This window comes from Diorhabda carinulata, chromosome 10 (assembly GCF_026250575.1).
Source record: "Diorhabda carinulata isolate Delta chromosome 10, icDioCari1.1, whole genome shotgun sequence".
Lineage (NCBI taxonomy): Eukaryota > Metazoa > Arthropoda > Insecta > Coleoptera > Chrysomelidae > Diorhabda > Diorhabda carinulata.
In genome coordinates this window covers 12,794,426-12,810,691 of record NC_079469.1, presented here as the reverse complement: position 1 = coordinate 12,810,691, position 16,266 = coordinate 12,794,426, and the positions used below count along the sequence as shown (strand labels likewise).

Sequence of the window (16,266 nt, the reverse complement as noted above, 5' to 3'; positions counted from 1 at the left end):
AATACCGTCTCAACGCGTCACCAGAAGTTCCTCCTGGAAATTGTCGACTGTCGGATATTTTCACGAACAGTTACCGTCGGGTAGAATATTTTAAAGAATTTCTTGCCATTTAAGATTACCCATTCAATATATTTTGTGAAACTGTAATTATATTGGGTATATTCGATTATTTTATGCTTTTCCATATTCGAGTTCAAAATAACTAACTTACTTTAATCCTACTTTTCAGTAGAGATAAAACACGTATTGCTTATTCTTCCCTTCAAGATAATTCCATCATTCTTTTCCAAAGATATCTTTTTTTCTCTTTATTAGAATAGGATATTTTGAATTCTTTGTTAAAGAAATAATCATTAATTTCTTGTAATAAACAATGAACTTTTCAAACACTAGCAGGTAGTTGACAATATAATTTTACCAAATATATTCATGTTTTGAAATGCCTCTTTGTCTCTATTTTAAGTATTACGAGTTGAAATATCCTGAAAAATATAATTCGGTGAAGGAATTCTCACAAAATTCATTGACAAACAAATTTTTCAAAGCTGTAGATGTATATTCACGGCATATCTTGTAGAATCATTTTTATGAGAATGTTTAGACATTTTGGTAATTTTTATTTATTCCCTTCGCCGTTAATTATTTATGTCTCTTGTTTTGGTGTTTCTTCTCGAGTCTTCAAGTTCGAAACTAGGGTCATCTTTTTCGATCGAATTTTCTGGTGAGATATTTTGAGAATATGAAATTCCGTGGCTGTATAACCGTTGTAGAACAAATATTGACAGAGTTCGCGAAAATATAATCTTATTTTAGTCCTCAGTTGCTTTTCGAATTATTTTTGTCACACTTATGATCTACTATTCAGTAGAAATGTAGTTCAGATTGAGTTTTTCATTACTCCCTGTCTAAATTTAAGTAGTTATAGAAGTAAAATTGAATATATTTCCAGTGTTTTTGTTCACAAAATTGAAAAAGGTTCCAATATTTGGAGAATGATTTTTTTATATCATAAAATCAGGTAAATAATCCATAATTATGTTAATAATCAGTTATTTTCATCATGAAATCATGTTTCGTCAACAAAATTACTGTTAATCAACACTATAGGCTGATTATCCTCAAAATTTCCAGCATAATTTCATCATTTCTATAGATGTAAAATCATGTAACATAAAAATATGAAAAAACGACTACTTTGGATGTTCATTTTTGAGATGACTTTTGAGATTATATTGATTGATACATCTATAAATGAAACACCTCGTCGAACAAAGTAATGAGGACGTTTCCCGATGTTAAACAACAGATTAATAAATATCAGATCTCTACAACTCCATTGCCTTAGATTTCAATATTTCATTGGCTCAAAAAGCGATGACATAGGCATGGGATGGTTTTCTTCTACTATCTTTCAAGTCGTAGAATAATAACTGGAGAGTCTCGCGCATCCTTATTTGATAAGGTACAGAAACAAATTTTAAATTCCAATGAAAATGTGTTTTTCCCTAGTACTCACACTTTTTTTATCGTCATGGCTGAAATTCACGAATTGCACTTGGCACTAATTGGTTAGCCACCAACCGTTTTTACCAGATTTTGCTCCCAACAACTTTTTTTTGTTCACTAACCTTGTTAGTTCCACTTGCAAGACAGAAATTTGCAACACACCAGAATATTATTGCATACATAAAATCCTATTTGAAGTAGAAATACAACATCGTTGTGATAGGTGTATAGACTCAAAAGGAAACTATATTGAAAAATAAACATGATTACGAAGAGAAAATGTTATATTTCTTTGTTAGGTAGAAAACTTTCCAAACAACATTTGTGTACACAGGATGCATACTTATAATCTATGCAGTAGTACAGTTAATACCGCAAGTAATTTCGCGATGAGGCACAAGAGAACTTTTCGAAATGTCTGTACCAATCGGCTTAAAACCTACTCTAAACAAGATCATAATATTTTCAAAATATGAATGTCAAGAAAGTTTTTAGTATAACAGATTAGCTCTGATTAAAGAAATCAAACCTCCTCTAAGAAACGTCTGTGTTTTTATTCATCTACTATCTCACTAGTTGTTTAAATCAAAAGTTCCGATTAAAATACGAATATATGAATATATGAATAAATAAAATACTCATTCCAGAATGAGTTTTTTTCATGAATTGACGTTTTACTTTATAATCCTTCTTAAATTGATTTCTGATTCGAAATAATTCTATAATTTACATGTCGTTAGAATTTATGTTTTGTTGTTTGTATTCCACTTATTGATCTCGGAGATGCGGTAAACTGACGCTAGTGGTGTGTGTTATGTGTGTGAACCCCCAGAGGGTTAATTCGTCGTTTAGACTTGAAGGGTTTCCTCGGGATATTGGTTTCTGACTTACAATACCGAGCTAAACGCGAATAGGATTACCGGAAAAGTTTACTTGCATAGGTTTAATTAATATAATATGTATACCTTGAAATTATTATTCACGTAATGGATACATATAATCGCTCTTGACTACATTTTCGTTTAAAATAATCATGAAAAAGGTTTGACATTTTTATTCAAGAGAAACATTTTTATTGAGTATGAATTTGAGTAGGATTTTGTTTAGATTCATCAGCGAGAAAAATGCTTCATGGAAAATTACTATTAGTTCCACCAAACCTATTTTATGATATATATGATGTGTTGCGACGGCTTTATTTACAAAAAAAAAATAATTTTTCATTCTGTCTAGCGATGTCTACATCATAGTTACGCATATGTTGTTACAAACCATGCAATTACATTTTTTCTTCTCTTTGCTCACCACCTGTTATCATTCATGGTATTTTACAAGATATGCGAAACCACTATTTTCAAGTATCAGTCACACATCGATACACCAATACAAGATTATAGAGGACTCTCAGCTTTTTTAGGTGTTCCATCTGCATATTTGTCTGTAGGGTTACTACCGAATGTCAGTTGCATTTTCTGTTCCTCGTAATAATTTAGAATGTTATGTAAGAAAGCAACGAGAAAACTTAAACACCGTTGTTTCAAAAAGATTTTCAGTTTCAAGTTCTCGACAAGAAAAAGTATTTTTCAAATATCTCAAAGAAATGGAGCCACGATTATTTGGTATAACGATTAGAAAATGTAAGCGAATAGTTGATTTAAATCGGTTTCAACACTCTTCTTGTTAAGGTGTCAAATTTTTTACAAAAAGTCAAAAAGTATTTTATATATTTTTGGAAAAAAGTTTTTCAACAAAATTATACTAAAATTTCACATAGATTTCAAAAATGCATTAATATATAAGGTGTTTAATTCAAAATAACAAAGTTACTGTCGACTTACGGTAGAACCGGAGTTCGACCATCTTTGAAAATATTTTAGATGGAAAGATTGTATCCGAAAACTCAAACTTAGAAATTTTCATGATTTTACTATAAGTATTTTGCCATGTACAGATAGTTTTAACTCGTCGTGGGACACCCTTTATAAAAAGGTGTATGAAGTTTGCAATTTTTGGAAATATGTCCCCTATCAAAGTGATAAATTTTCATTAGTAGTGAAAATTAGCTGGACCCTTTCGCAAAATACTTTGAAGATATTTAGGATAATTCAATCACTCAAAATCTGCTCTTAGAAATTTACAGAAGTATGTATGATCTCTGGATTTATTTCCATTAATAAACATTACATTCACTCATAATTTCAATAAGCATAGTAGAGAGAATGATAGAATAACATTATCTAAGAGGATTTAACAAATTATCTAAAGATCCAGCCAGGAAAATAATTTATATCCCCAATGAAAGGGTATTATTGTTTTAATAGCCAGGTTTATTCCACATTCTCCCTACGCCTTTCTCTCCTCTCCGGATGAAGTGTATATAGGACTAGGAATTTATCCTTACACAGAGTCGTATTCCTAGTAATCTTAAGTAACTCTATTACAAGATGGAATGAGAAATTTGATTCATTAGTATTATTATCACGTAAGCAGTTTTGTGAATAAGAGCCTGATCTTGCAATATCCAATTAGCAGAATAATATACTACAAATATTTCTACTCAAATACTACTTCTTATAAAAAGTTGAGATATTGAACGATAACAAGTTGAAAAAATTGATTATTTTCCTTGTATCAGAAGAGTAGGGACTCATTAACGAATGCATTTCTCAAAAAATCACAAACCACTTTTCTCTAGAAAAAAATAATCTGATCTACGACGTCGTGTACCGTCCTAAGAACCTCAAATCAAAATTTCCCTTTCGAACTGCACAAAGCATTATGCCATCCTGAGGTAACTGAAAAGTTCCAGTAGACGAGATGTACTGTTGAAGAAGTGGATGTAAATAGTTAATATGACCTTATTCGTAGTTAATATGAGCGGCGCCCAAAATACCTCTCGTGGAAATCAATCGATTTTTAGTCATCATTGACCAGAGTCGGCGAATGTCGTGGCCTATAATTCAAACCACAAGAACGGATACCGAAGCGAAGACCTATCAGAGGTAAGATGTTTTGCAGTTATTATATTTATCGCTAGGGGCATCACCAAAAGATATTTTCATAAATTGTTTAATGGGCTTCGATGACGCTGACGATCGGAACCGTAAAATCCGTTATTCCAAAGCACCAGAAGATGATGGAAAAAAGCGGACATCGTTAAGAGTCTGCGTGAATTGTAAAAAATATAACCAAATGGGAGAATAGCATGGAGATGCAATTCAGTCATGTCCAAGAATATCAGAAATAATTATGCTAATTCATTTCACTTATTCTTCTATACGTTCATGGCATTATCACCCCCAGGTTTATGAATTTTTTTGGTTGAACATCTGAACCACTACGTTGTCATAAATAAAAATTTTTTACAGGCACCTGGATGTGATGTGGATGCTTATTACATCATATTTTTTGTTTTATTATTTTAATTGAATATTTATTCTCATATTCTATTCGATAGCTACTTAAAAAAATTGAAAAACTAGTTTTTGACTAATGAAAATATTTATTTTCAATACTGTGAAAGTGTGAAAGAAGATCATCGTTCTTTATAGGGTTTCATAAACTGATCTCTCTCCTTTCTCAATTTTCTAGCTTATTTCATTCCTTCTCTGCACAATCTAGATTCTAGAACATATTGATTCACTTTTTTCTATAATATATAACCGTCAAAGATCCAAAATACAACAATTTGTGATAAAAATAGGGCTCATCGATTTTTAGAAAATGCTAGAACTCATCATCATCTATCAGCCATCTTCCATCCACTGCTGGATATAGGCCTCCACTAGTTTAAACCATCTATCTCTATCTTGAGCTGTACGTATCCAATTTCCTACAATTTTTTTTACATCCTCACTCCATCTTGTTGGCGGCCTGCCTCTACTTCTCTTATCCATTCTTGGCCTCCACTCCAATATTCTTTTCGTCCATCTATTATCCGTCATTCGGGCTACATGGCCTGCCCATTTCCATTTCTTCTGGGCTATAATTTCAATAATGTCCTTAACGTTTGTTCTTCTTCTTATGTTCTCATTTGTAATTCTATCCCTTCTCGTAATTCCCAACATTGCCCTTTCCATTGTCCGTTGCGCCACTCTCATCTTTCCTGCAGTTTGTCTCGTGAGGGAAAGCGTCTCTGCCCCATAGGACATCAGCTAGAACTCATATTGTACTAAATCTAGTAAGGGAGGTGGATACAAATAGACAAGAAGGACATTGTGAAGCCAAGAACTTGGATCAACTCAGGATAAGGTCCTTTTGTATGAGAGTATTCCTTTAATGTATCAGTAGTTAACAGTTGTTCCCATTAGAACGATTTTCTGACACTACGACAGAAGAAAACAATCATTATCTTTTGTTCAGCTTTGATTTATGCGTTATTTTGGATCGTACATTACAGTTGTACAGATTTGTTTTCCACAGATTGGAGTTAAATAATTGCAGCTATAAAAATCCATTATTATCGTAGTTAGTGTTAATTCCTATCAGTACAACAGAATAATTGATTAATTTCCTTCATTTTAATTACTTTATAGTTTCCAAGCAGTTTGGAACTAGATTCTAGAAATCTCATATATATTCTTTTACTATTCTAATTATTTTTATATTTCTTAGTTTTGTCAAAATAATAATAATAAAACTGATCATCCGACCCTGTGATATAAGAAGCAAACAGACGACTTGAAACTTGGAGTTGTTAATGCGGAATATCCATCTACGTCTTAAGAAGGGTAAAGGACTAAAGGACTAGGAAGTAGGCCATCATCGCAGACTTATCCCTTACTATTCTCTTAATGTATTCCTTCTGTGTCAGAAGGATTTTGTCTTGGGGCACCAGGGATATGAATCGTAGGGTCTTATTAACTACTGTATTATTCATGGGAAGATTGGAGGTCAAGTTGCAAATTATATATACGAGATTGGGAGTTTTTAGAAAATGGAAATATTTAAATTACGATGTAGAGACATGAAAGATAATATGTTTGGAGTGCTGTACTTTCATAATGATATTCATTTCTTCATCGTTATTCTCAATTTTGTTGTTAGCTCATCTGAAATATAGGATGCGTTTTTTTAAGGAATTACAGTAACGAATATAACATTCCATAACATATCATTCATCACCACTCATCACTTTTCCCCCAAATATTCAGGTGTCATACTTTCATTCTTTTGGTTATCTCAGTTAATTACTTTACATATCAAAAGGTCTAAGAAATAAGAAATTTGGGTGTTTCGGAAGCACTCCAATCTCTCGGCAAATGATTCTATAGGTAAATATAAGGAAAAAAGTTCCAAAAACTTCCAAAAACGCTCCGTAAGCGCGTTAGATTTCTGATCCACAAAGTAGAGGAAGCCATATTGAACGTCTCGGGTCTAAACTGCAACCCCACGCTAGTCTCCCGCACTCAAATTTCGAAATTTTAGCAGCATGCTCAAAAAAAAACAAAGAAAACTAGCCATTAGAATCTTCTGCGCATTTCGAACAGAATCAACGGAAGTAGTAGTCCTACTGATTTGATACCCATAAACTTATTGGTAAGGTAACTTGTGATAAAGACAATGTAGTTTAAGCAAAGTAAAAAAAGATGTTCTTGGAAAACTACCAAAAAAATTGACAGACAAAGGTAACTGGACAGAAATATTAGATGGTGTCTCTCAAAGTTTTGGTCATTAGAAAAAACGATTATATGCATTGACATCTGACGCAAGTACTAACAGACTCATCCATTTGTCTTTATTACCCTGAAGAGCAGGATACTACGGAGCTCACCTTTTTTGCCTGTCCAAAATGGCACAAGGAAAAAAGAGCAATCATACAAAAAATCAGAGGAGGTTTAATGAATGTAGATCCCATATTACCTCGATATTTTATCAGCTGCGATGTCATTTGAAGATATGCTTAAGAAATTGGAAAGTTTGAAGTAAAAATCTGTAGAGTATTTACATTAGAGCAAGGATTTATTTGACTGGTCTTGTTGCCGTCGAACAGAAACATTATATAATTCAGTTGCTGCAGTTTTATTTAATAAACACAAACAATATAATTTTTCTCGAAAATATTGACCATGGTTTCCAGTTATATATTAGTAATCAATTTATATCGTATATTATTATATATAATATTGATTTCTTTTCAGAATAAAGTGTTAATGACATCCGACTTGGTAGTGGTGGCAACTCTGTTATTTCTGTTCTCGCTACTCCCCTTGTAGGGGTAGTGAGATATCGGGAGAAACAGCAGTCAAGACTATAACTCAATTATACACTTTAGAAAATACGTCATCAGTCTCGCGCTTGAAATATACATGGTCTCTGGTTGAATTAGCTAATATTTTATTACACAAAATATCCATTATTCCACAACTCAAGAAGTATGGATAATTCAATTGTTTTAAAAAGTAACACTTGATGGAAGTTTATGAATTAATATTCCTATCACAAGACGTTTGGAGTTATCTTTATTGATTATTCATCTCCTAGTTCATTAGCAAGTATCATTTTTTGGACGTTCTATTGTTAATATGTCCATTATCATGGATATCTAATTTATCCGAGAAAGTGGCAACGCATCTGAAATCACTAATGTCAAATAATCTTCCACAATGTTTCCTTGACAGATTTTAATGACTGCCACAGAATCAAAAATTGTTTTCAACGCTTTTATGGTTCCAAAATAGTTTATGTTGTTTCGAAAGATTCGCGAAATGATTTCTATTTTTATCGTGGAATCGAGATGGATTAAAAAATTGGGAAGTAATCTTCCTATTCTCTTCCTGTAGTTTGAATGTAATAGGAATCAATTTTTGAATCAAAAATTCTCACAGGTAGTGAAAGCACTAATGTCAAATAATCTTCCACAATGTTTCCTTGGCAGATTTTAATGACTGCCACAGAATCAAAAATTGTTTTCAACGCTTTTATGGTTCCAAAACAGTTTATGTTGTTTCGAAAGATTCGCGAAATGATTTCTATTTTTATCGTGGAATCGAGATGGATTAAAAAATCGGAAAGTAATCTTCCTATTCTCTTCCTGTAGTTTGAATGTAATAGGAATCAATTTTTGAATCAAAAATTCTCACAGGTAGTGAAAGCACTAATGTCAAATAATCTTCCACAATGTTTCCTTGGCAGATTTTAATGACTGCCACAGAATCAAAAATTGTTTTCAACGCTTTTATGGTTCCAAAATAGTTTATGTTGTTTCGGAAGATTCGCGAAATGATTTCTATTTTTATCGTGGAATCGAGATGGATTAAAAAATTGGGAAGTAATCTTCCTATTCTCTTCCTGTAGTTTGAATGTAATAGAAATCAATTTTTGAATCAAAGATTCTCACAGGTAGTGAAATCACTAATGTCAAATAATCTTCCACAATGTTTCCTTGGCAGATTTTAATGACTGCCACAGAATCAAAAATTGTTTTCAACGCTTTTATGGTTCCAAAACAGTTTATGTTGTTTCGGAAGATTCGCGAAATGATTTCTATTTTTATCGTGGAATCGAGATGGATTAAAAAATTGGGAAGTAATCTTCCTATTCTCTTCCTGTAGTTTGAATGTAATAGGAATAGGAATCAATTTTTGAATCAAAAATTCCCACAGGTTGACATTAGTCTTCTCAGATTTTGCTTATTTCCTTTTACTAGCTAGTATAGGAGAAGTAGCTGTTCATATCTGTAACTATATGGTCTAAGGATACAAGTCTTAACATAACCTCAACCAATTTTTATGTTACTGCGGTATTTAATTTCGACATTCCAGTAAATGATATCAATATCAATATAGAGGCAACAAAAACTAAGCATAATGTGGGTGTCACGATTATTATCATCTGTTCTAAATTCCATAACATTAAAACATTTTTTAGATAAGTTAGTTCAACTATTGCCTTATTTGTGAACTACTCTCAAACTCACAAGACTTTTCAATATATTGCTCCAGTTTTTTGAGAAATGCGGTCAATTTCAAGATAAATTTTGTGTACTATAAGGTTTGTAGAAGACTGGGTCGGTGTTAAAGAGATCAATTCGCTTGTCGTCCAAGCCTGGTGACACAAAAGGTTCAAAGGCAAAATGGAGTGGCCTGCTGGTATAGAAAAAATCTCAAGGATATTTGAAAGTCGCTTAATGTTAAAACCTCGATTATTGCTAAGAAAATGATTGAACCAGCATAGCGAGAGCTGTCTGGGAAGATGAAATAGCTTAGAAGGTGCAAATTTCAAACGATGCCGTAAAAAAAGAATAAATTCAATATTAGACCAGCAATAAATATGTATGTAAGAACTGGTCTTATGCAAGGGTAAGAAGATTGATCAAGGTAGCTAACTAGAAGAAATTATTATAAAAGAGATGAGAAAAATCTAAGCAACTAGTGTTGGAAGTTTCCATCATCGAATTACTCCGGTATGTGGATAAGTCGAAAACAGTATTCAAACTTCTTTAAACGAAGACTTACATTGTCTCATTGTAAAAGAATTATGCAGGTTCAGGAACAAGTTTTTTTGGTGCAGTTCTTTTTCAATCTATTGTCGAAAAATAGTCATTTTTTACTTCTTCCTCCGTTTATATATTTTTCGTGATGATTTATTTTGATTTTAGGTCTGTTCTGATACTAATACCTTCATAATAATAGGTAAAAATTTGATGTTTTGACCTATTCGGACTTTATCAAAATATTTTGAAGCTCATGACTTTTTTTAAATCAATCAACAAACAAAAATTTCAACTATCTGCTGTAAAAACTTCCATTTTATGTTTTCTGGAATACAAGTCCCAAACTGCAATAATAACGCCACCTGTTTAAAACTGGTTGAATTAAAATACACACATGAATCGGAACAAGTCGGCGGAAATATATAGAAACTTGCAGAAAGGGTTGAAATTTGAATGAAACTGATCAATACATTATCAGAATCGGAATCTCCGTTAGTGTACTACGTAATACAAACTAACAAAACAATTATTTTTCGAAATATTATTCCCTTTCATAGCTGATCTTTGTTTGATGTGAATTGAATCCAAATCTAGTGTTATTTTTAATATCAATAAGAGTTTTGAAGCAATTTGTTTTTCCTATACAGTCATATATATATAAATCTCTTTAGATTTCTTGTTTCTTAGACCTTTTGATATATTATTGCAACTAAATGTTCTTAATTTTAGGTCCTTCTGTTTTAAAATTAGTTTTTTTTTGATAATTTTTAAAAGAAAGATAAATTTTGACGTTTCGACTCTTCTTTAAGTCTTTATAGTTTGATAATACCTAAAATCAAGAACGTTTAGATGCAATAATATATCAAAAGGTCTAAGAAACAAGAGATTAAAGAAATTTATATATATATATATATATATATATATATATATAAATGGAAAAAACCTGAGACAGGTTGATTTTTAATCTTAAATTCACAATTCATAGTATGAAAGTATCTCCCTCCAGCACCCACTCTAAATTATAAAGAGCCCCTAGAAAATTTTAAATAAGAAAGGGGGTTGTGTGGCACCTTGTTGGAAAGGGATCTCAATCCTTCCTTGAGGACTTGAATCTAAAATTAAAAAAGTTTTTTAAATTTGTTTCAACATTACTGAGAAAATTAATTTTTAAGATAAGAAATTTTGATAATGTTTCTATTACAAAACGTGCCACACGACCCCCTTTTTTATTTGAAATTTTTGAGGGGGTACTTATAATTCAGAGGGAGTGATCTATTTGTTAATAATATTATCAATAATTTCATTATAAAAAAAACATTGTTATAAATAATATGTCATTATAAAATTATTTAACTTGATGATATTGAAAGCAATAAGAATAATTTTCAAATTCTTCCATATTTTTAAGTCCGTTGTCAAATTAACATGACCCACGTCTTTTCCTATCTTTAACCAGATGACAGAATTTTAACAAATAAATAAAACGATTTTATTGGAAAGAAGTTTTATTCAATATCTATGGTTTCTGTAGAACATTAGATAGTTACAACTGGGAAAACGACACGAAAATATAAAAGAGACACAGTTAGGGAAGCTCTAATGTTTTTTTTTTGTCTCTTGAGTCAAGTCTTGTGTGGGAAGATTGTGGATTGGTTCCTGGTTTCCTCAAATATGAGGAGTGAAACTGTTCGCTGACGGGAAAGTGATTATGATTATATATTTGTGGAATTAATTATAAAGAGAAGGTCAGTGAATTTCATTTATTATCGGTACCAATAAAAAAACTATTATTTATGGGTGTCGAGATGTAATATAAAAATATAAAAAAATTTTCTGATATATATATATACTCGTAATGGAAAGGTGGCGGCATGTTCAGTTATTCCGAAAAAATAAGCGACCATTGGCTTCGAAGTGCTTCGTGCGAGAACAATTTCTAATGGATTCGGCTTGTCTTGAAAGAACCATATAGTCGATTGCTGTTCAGTCTATATATAGATCCATGATTCGTTATCTATCTCGATCTTATAGAAGTTTTTTTGAATAACCGCGATTGAATTTGTCCTGCATTTCTTTGCACCAATCGACATAAATATCTTTTTGGCAGCCAAATGCTCGTCCAATATTGAATACATGAGAGCGGAACTAATGCCCAAGTATGCCTTAATCTCGCGATATGTCACATGACGATTTTGCAACATCAGTTTTTTACAAAATAAAAGAATAATGGAAACAGTTTCAAAATGATGTGATACTCAACACCTCTGGTCATTTAAACTCTTCCAACAGGTGGTTAAATGCGTTGAAATGGAGAAAAATGATCTTTAATTAAAGTTAGTCTTCTTTGAGTTGGATTAACTTATTTTGACATTTTTCCAGATGCAAACATCTATTCTATCAACTATATATTGGTTGATGTAAACTTGACTAATGTATAATAGGTTCATATTAACGCCCTTTTGATTTAAATGAAAAAATGATGTCACTAATATTGCTTCACAAAGTTGGATGATGAGGTGTAATTTATAAAGCCTTTCTATTAATTACTGATTGATTCTATATCAAAGCACGGATATTTATGAACTCTCATCCATCACACAAATTAAAAACTACTGCTAATAACTGGTTTAGTTAAATAATTTTGCTAGCAATAGGTATACTGAAAATAAAATTGATAGAAATTAACTTATTTATAATATAAAGTGTTCAACAAAACTGAAAATGGCTCAACGGAATTAACAATTGTGTTAAAAATATACGAAGAAGAGAATAATATGAAGTATCAATAATTTGAGGATCTTACACAAATTTGAACTATTATGTCGTAAACAGAATTTGTCCAGTCAAATTGACTCGAGAGAAGATGATTTTGCAAAATTATTTTATGTATGCTACAATTTTATTGCTAATACTTCTAAATGTTCTTGATATTAGGTCTCTTCTGTTTCAAAATTAGTGTTTTCTAATATTTTTTTGAAGATAAAAATTGACGTTTCTACTTCTCTTTAAGTCTTTATCAAAATATGATATTGACAGTAACAATTTGCGTATTTATATTAATCAATAAATCACCTACATAATGAGATCAAATTAGAAATTTGTTCAAATTAGAAAAATTAATTTTTCCTCAATCAAATTATTTGTAGTCAGAATTTACAAAATAGAGTTATAAATTTTACTCAAATTATTTACATAATTTATAGCTTTTTCGTTGTTATGAATGTGAATCATTTTGAATATTTCTTTTGTGATATTCCATGGTTTGTTAACAAAACTTAATTTTTTTTATCGTATTGATGACCCTCTAGTCTATTTTCTAAATATTGAGAGATCTGCCCTATGTAGGCACACACACGTCACAATTAGTACAAGGGATTTGATATAATATAACTTTTGTTTTTTGGTGTTTTAGATTTTAATTTCATGAAATATTTGGGTAACGTATTATGTCCTTTATGACTTATACTGATATCACATCTATTAAAATAATTTGATAGTTGTTGGGCAAGTCCTTTATATATGATAAGGAAAAATGTCTTTTGATATTTCGTTTCTGCTCTGTTTTTTAATTGATTGTAGTATCTGTTGTTTGTAATTTTTTCCAGAAAATTATTTTCTTTAAAAGCGGTTTATGCTTAATGTATGATTAATGATGGTATTGTTAATTTTATATAATGTGACATCAAAAAAATTGATTTTATCATTTTCCTCAATTTCGATTGTCAATTTTAGTTTTTTATTATAAGAATCGAATTGTTTATTTATGCTCTCAATGCTCTAATACAATCATCTACATATCGAAAAAAGAATGGAATATTCATAAGTTTTCTGAGGATAGTTTCCTCGAAATCTTCCATCACTAATTGATTCCATCAATTTTTTGTATATTCCTTTTTCATATTTGAAGTACGTTGTTGAAAGTGAGAGTTCTATAGCTTTCATAAATTCTTCTTGAGGTATTTCTGTATATTCTTAAATTTTCTCACGTTTTTTTACCAATATATTTCAAATTTGTATAAAGGATAAATTTCGAAGAGAATTTCCAAAATCGGCTGTTATATCAGAAAACTTCAATACTATGCGTAAACTGATATTGCAAAATCGTCTTGTAACATACCGTGACCTTAAAGCATACTCCGTCATTAATTTCACTTGCAAAGATTCAATATTGCATGCACATTTGGCTGTCAAAAATATTTGTTCGCGTTTAATACCCCTCATAAAAGCTCGTGTTAATTGGTACAAAGAAATGCTAAAAAAATTCAATCTCGGTGCTTCAAAAGAAGTCTATAAGATCGTAACAGACGACGAATCATGGATCTATGCATATGAACTGTAGAGGTCTTTCAATACAAGCTAAGTCCAACAAAAGTTATTCGCGTACGAAGCACTTCGAAGCAAATTGTCTCCTGTTTTTTGGGAATAACTAGAAATTTCGCCACCTTTCCATTAGAGCAGAGTGGAACAGTCATTTCTGAATGGTACACTAGTATTTGTTTGCCAGATGTGATCGGAAAAATTAGGGAAACTAATCGCAGAAAACGAATCATTCTTCAGCACGACAATGCGAGCTTTCACACATTAGTTCAAACAAAAACGTTTTTGAACAGTGAAAAAATCGAATTGTTGAGTAAACCGCCGTACAGTTTTTTTTTTTGGCGCTCAATGATTTCTTTTTATTTCTGCAGATCAAAAATAAACTGCGATGTCAACGTTCTTCTACGCCTGAAGAAGCAGTTGACGCTGTTTGCTGGTCCTCTATCGGAATTAGAAAATTGCTTCGACGATTTGTTCAAACACATGCAAAAGAGAATTTATCTTAATGGAGAATATTTTTAAAAACAATAAAGCCTTATTCAATTATATTTGTTTTTATTTGTCTATCTCAAATCTTAATTAGCAACCACCGTAACTAAACACTATTAAGGCTTTTTTCGGAAAAAATGTCCTTGTAGGATTTATATGTATGATTAATTCCTAAAATTATAAAAAATTATTTTGAAAGAGCTTATGGGATAAAATGAAGATACAACTTCTTGGTTCTGAACTTGAAAACGCTCAATTTTGAAAATTGTAATAAAGAGAGTTGAACTAGTTATCACAAATCTTCTGTCCATGGAAAATGCCAAGCAATAAAAAATATAAACATCTCATTACACTCTTGGGATCTCTGTACATAACTCATACTAATAATTGAGTATCCTTCAATTAATTGTAAATAATAATGGTAAGTTTGTATAAAACAATTTATTCTCATCTGATGAGTATACAGTTAAGCCATTTAGAGCCACTGAAGATATTCAATCCGATTTATTTGTGAATCTTGTGGCCAAATATGTACGCATATTCTAGTTCTTCATTCCTACAACTTTCACAAGAGTTCGTTCATTCATTATTCTCAAATCTTGATTTTTTTTTGGCGCTATTAATTGCAAAATAATACTTTTCGTCGCAAAGCATTTGTCGCTTCTATTTCTAACACTTTTTTACATCGAACTTTCTTTTCACCTTCTAGTTGAAGCCATTAGACTGAAATTTCATTTGTAAATTAATTAAATATCAATTATGAAGTTTGGAAAGCTCGACAACCCTAACTCTCATCTATTTAATTTCAAATATTTCCAGAACATTTTGTTTGATTTTGATGTTACATTTAATATGTGAAAGTTCATCGAACGCAGTATTTTAACTGAATTCATATATTGTGGGATGATGTGTGGCGGCTGTTAAGCAGACTACTAGTCACTATGGCAACCGCACCACTAGACAAAATATTCCAATCGTGAAAACTGATGCGAAATCCGCTTAGTTCCAGATTAAATAGAATAATAGCCTCAATATAAACACAAACGAAAAATTTTCAAACCAACGAGCGACTACCGAGTAGTTAGTCAACTATGAAAATTAAAATCGCTTTATTTAGTTCACACACGTTTCTATGAAAAAATCGAGCAAATTAAATAGGAACGATACTACATTCAATCGAAGCTTATTTACCCAAAAACCAGTTATAACCATTATATGTATATAGAATTTCAAAGTTTTCGACAAATGTACTTTGTAATAAATGGAAAAATTTCCGTGGAAGGGTAGGTGTCTCCATGACGCGTCTTCCGTAGTTCATTCAGCTCACTATATCTACAAAAAAGTAATGTCATACAAATTGTGCCAATTAGAGTCTCCAAAATACCCATTCGTCAACCGCAGCAGTCCCAGATTTGGTTTTCAATATTTGACAACCACAAATAAGCCTATAACCTTTGATTCTAAATAGATCATCCATCTTCTAGATTCAGACCATCAAAATTATGGAAGTATTGTCGTTT

The 16,266-nt window shown here is 31.3% G+C and overlaps 1 protein-coding gene and 1 long non-coding RNA gene across 4 annotated transcripts in view; one reads left to right on the top strand and one right to left on the bottom strand.

Moving 5' to 3' along the window:
* Positions 1-16,266, bottom strand: part of LOC130898737 (runt-related transcription factor 3-like) — a 61,808-nt gene that overhangs the window by 10,446 nt on the left and 35,096 nt on the right. The gene's annotated exons all lie outside the window — the stretch shown is intronic.
* Positions 876-14,784, top strand: LOC130898742 (uncharacterized). 3 transcript variants are annotated; one of them, XR_009059933.1, is made up of 3 exons: positions 876-1,018; positions 4,375-4,508; positions 14,629-14,784. It is a non-coding gene; the product is annotated as an uncharacterized LOC130898742 (long non-coding RNA). The 3 variants fall into 3 exon arrangements; XR_009059932.1 differs by having other exon boundaries at positions 4,142-4,508; XR_009059934.1 differs by having other exon boundaries at positions 877-1,018; positions 4,202-4,508.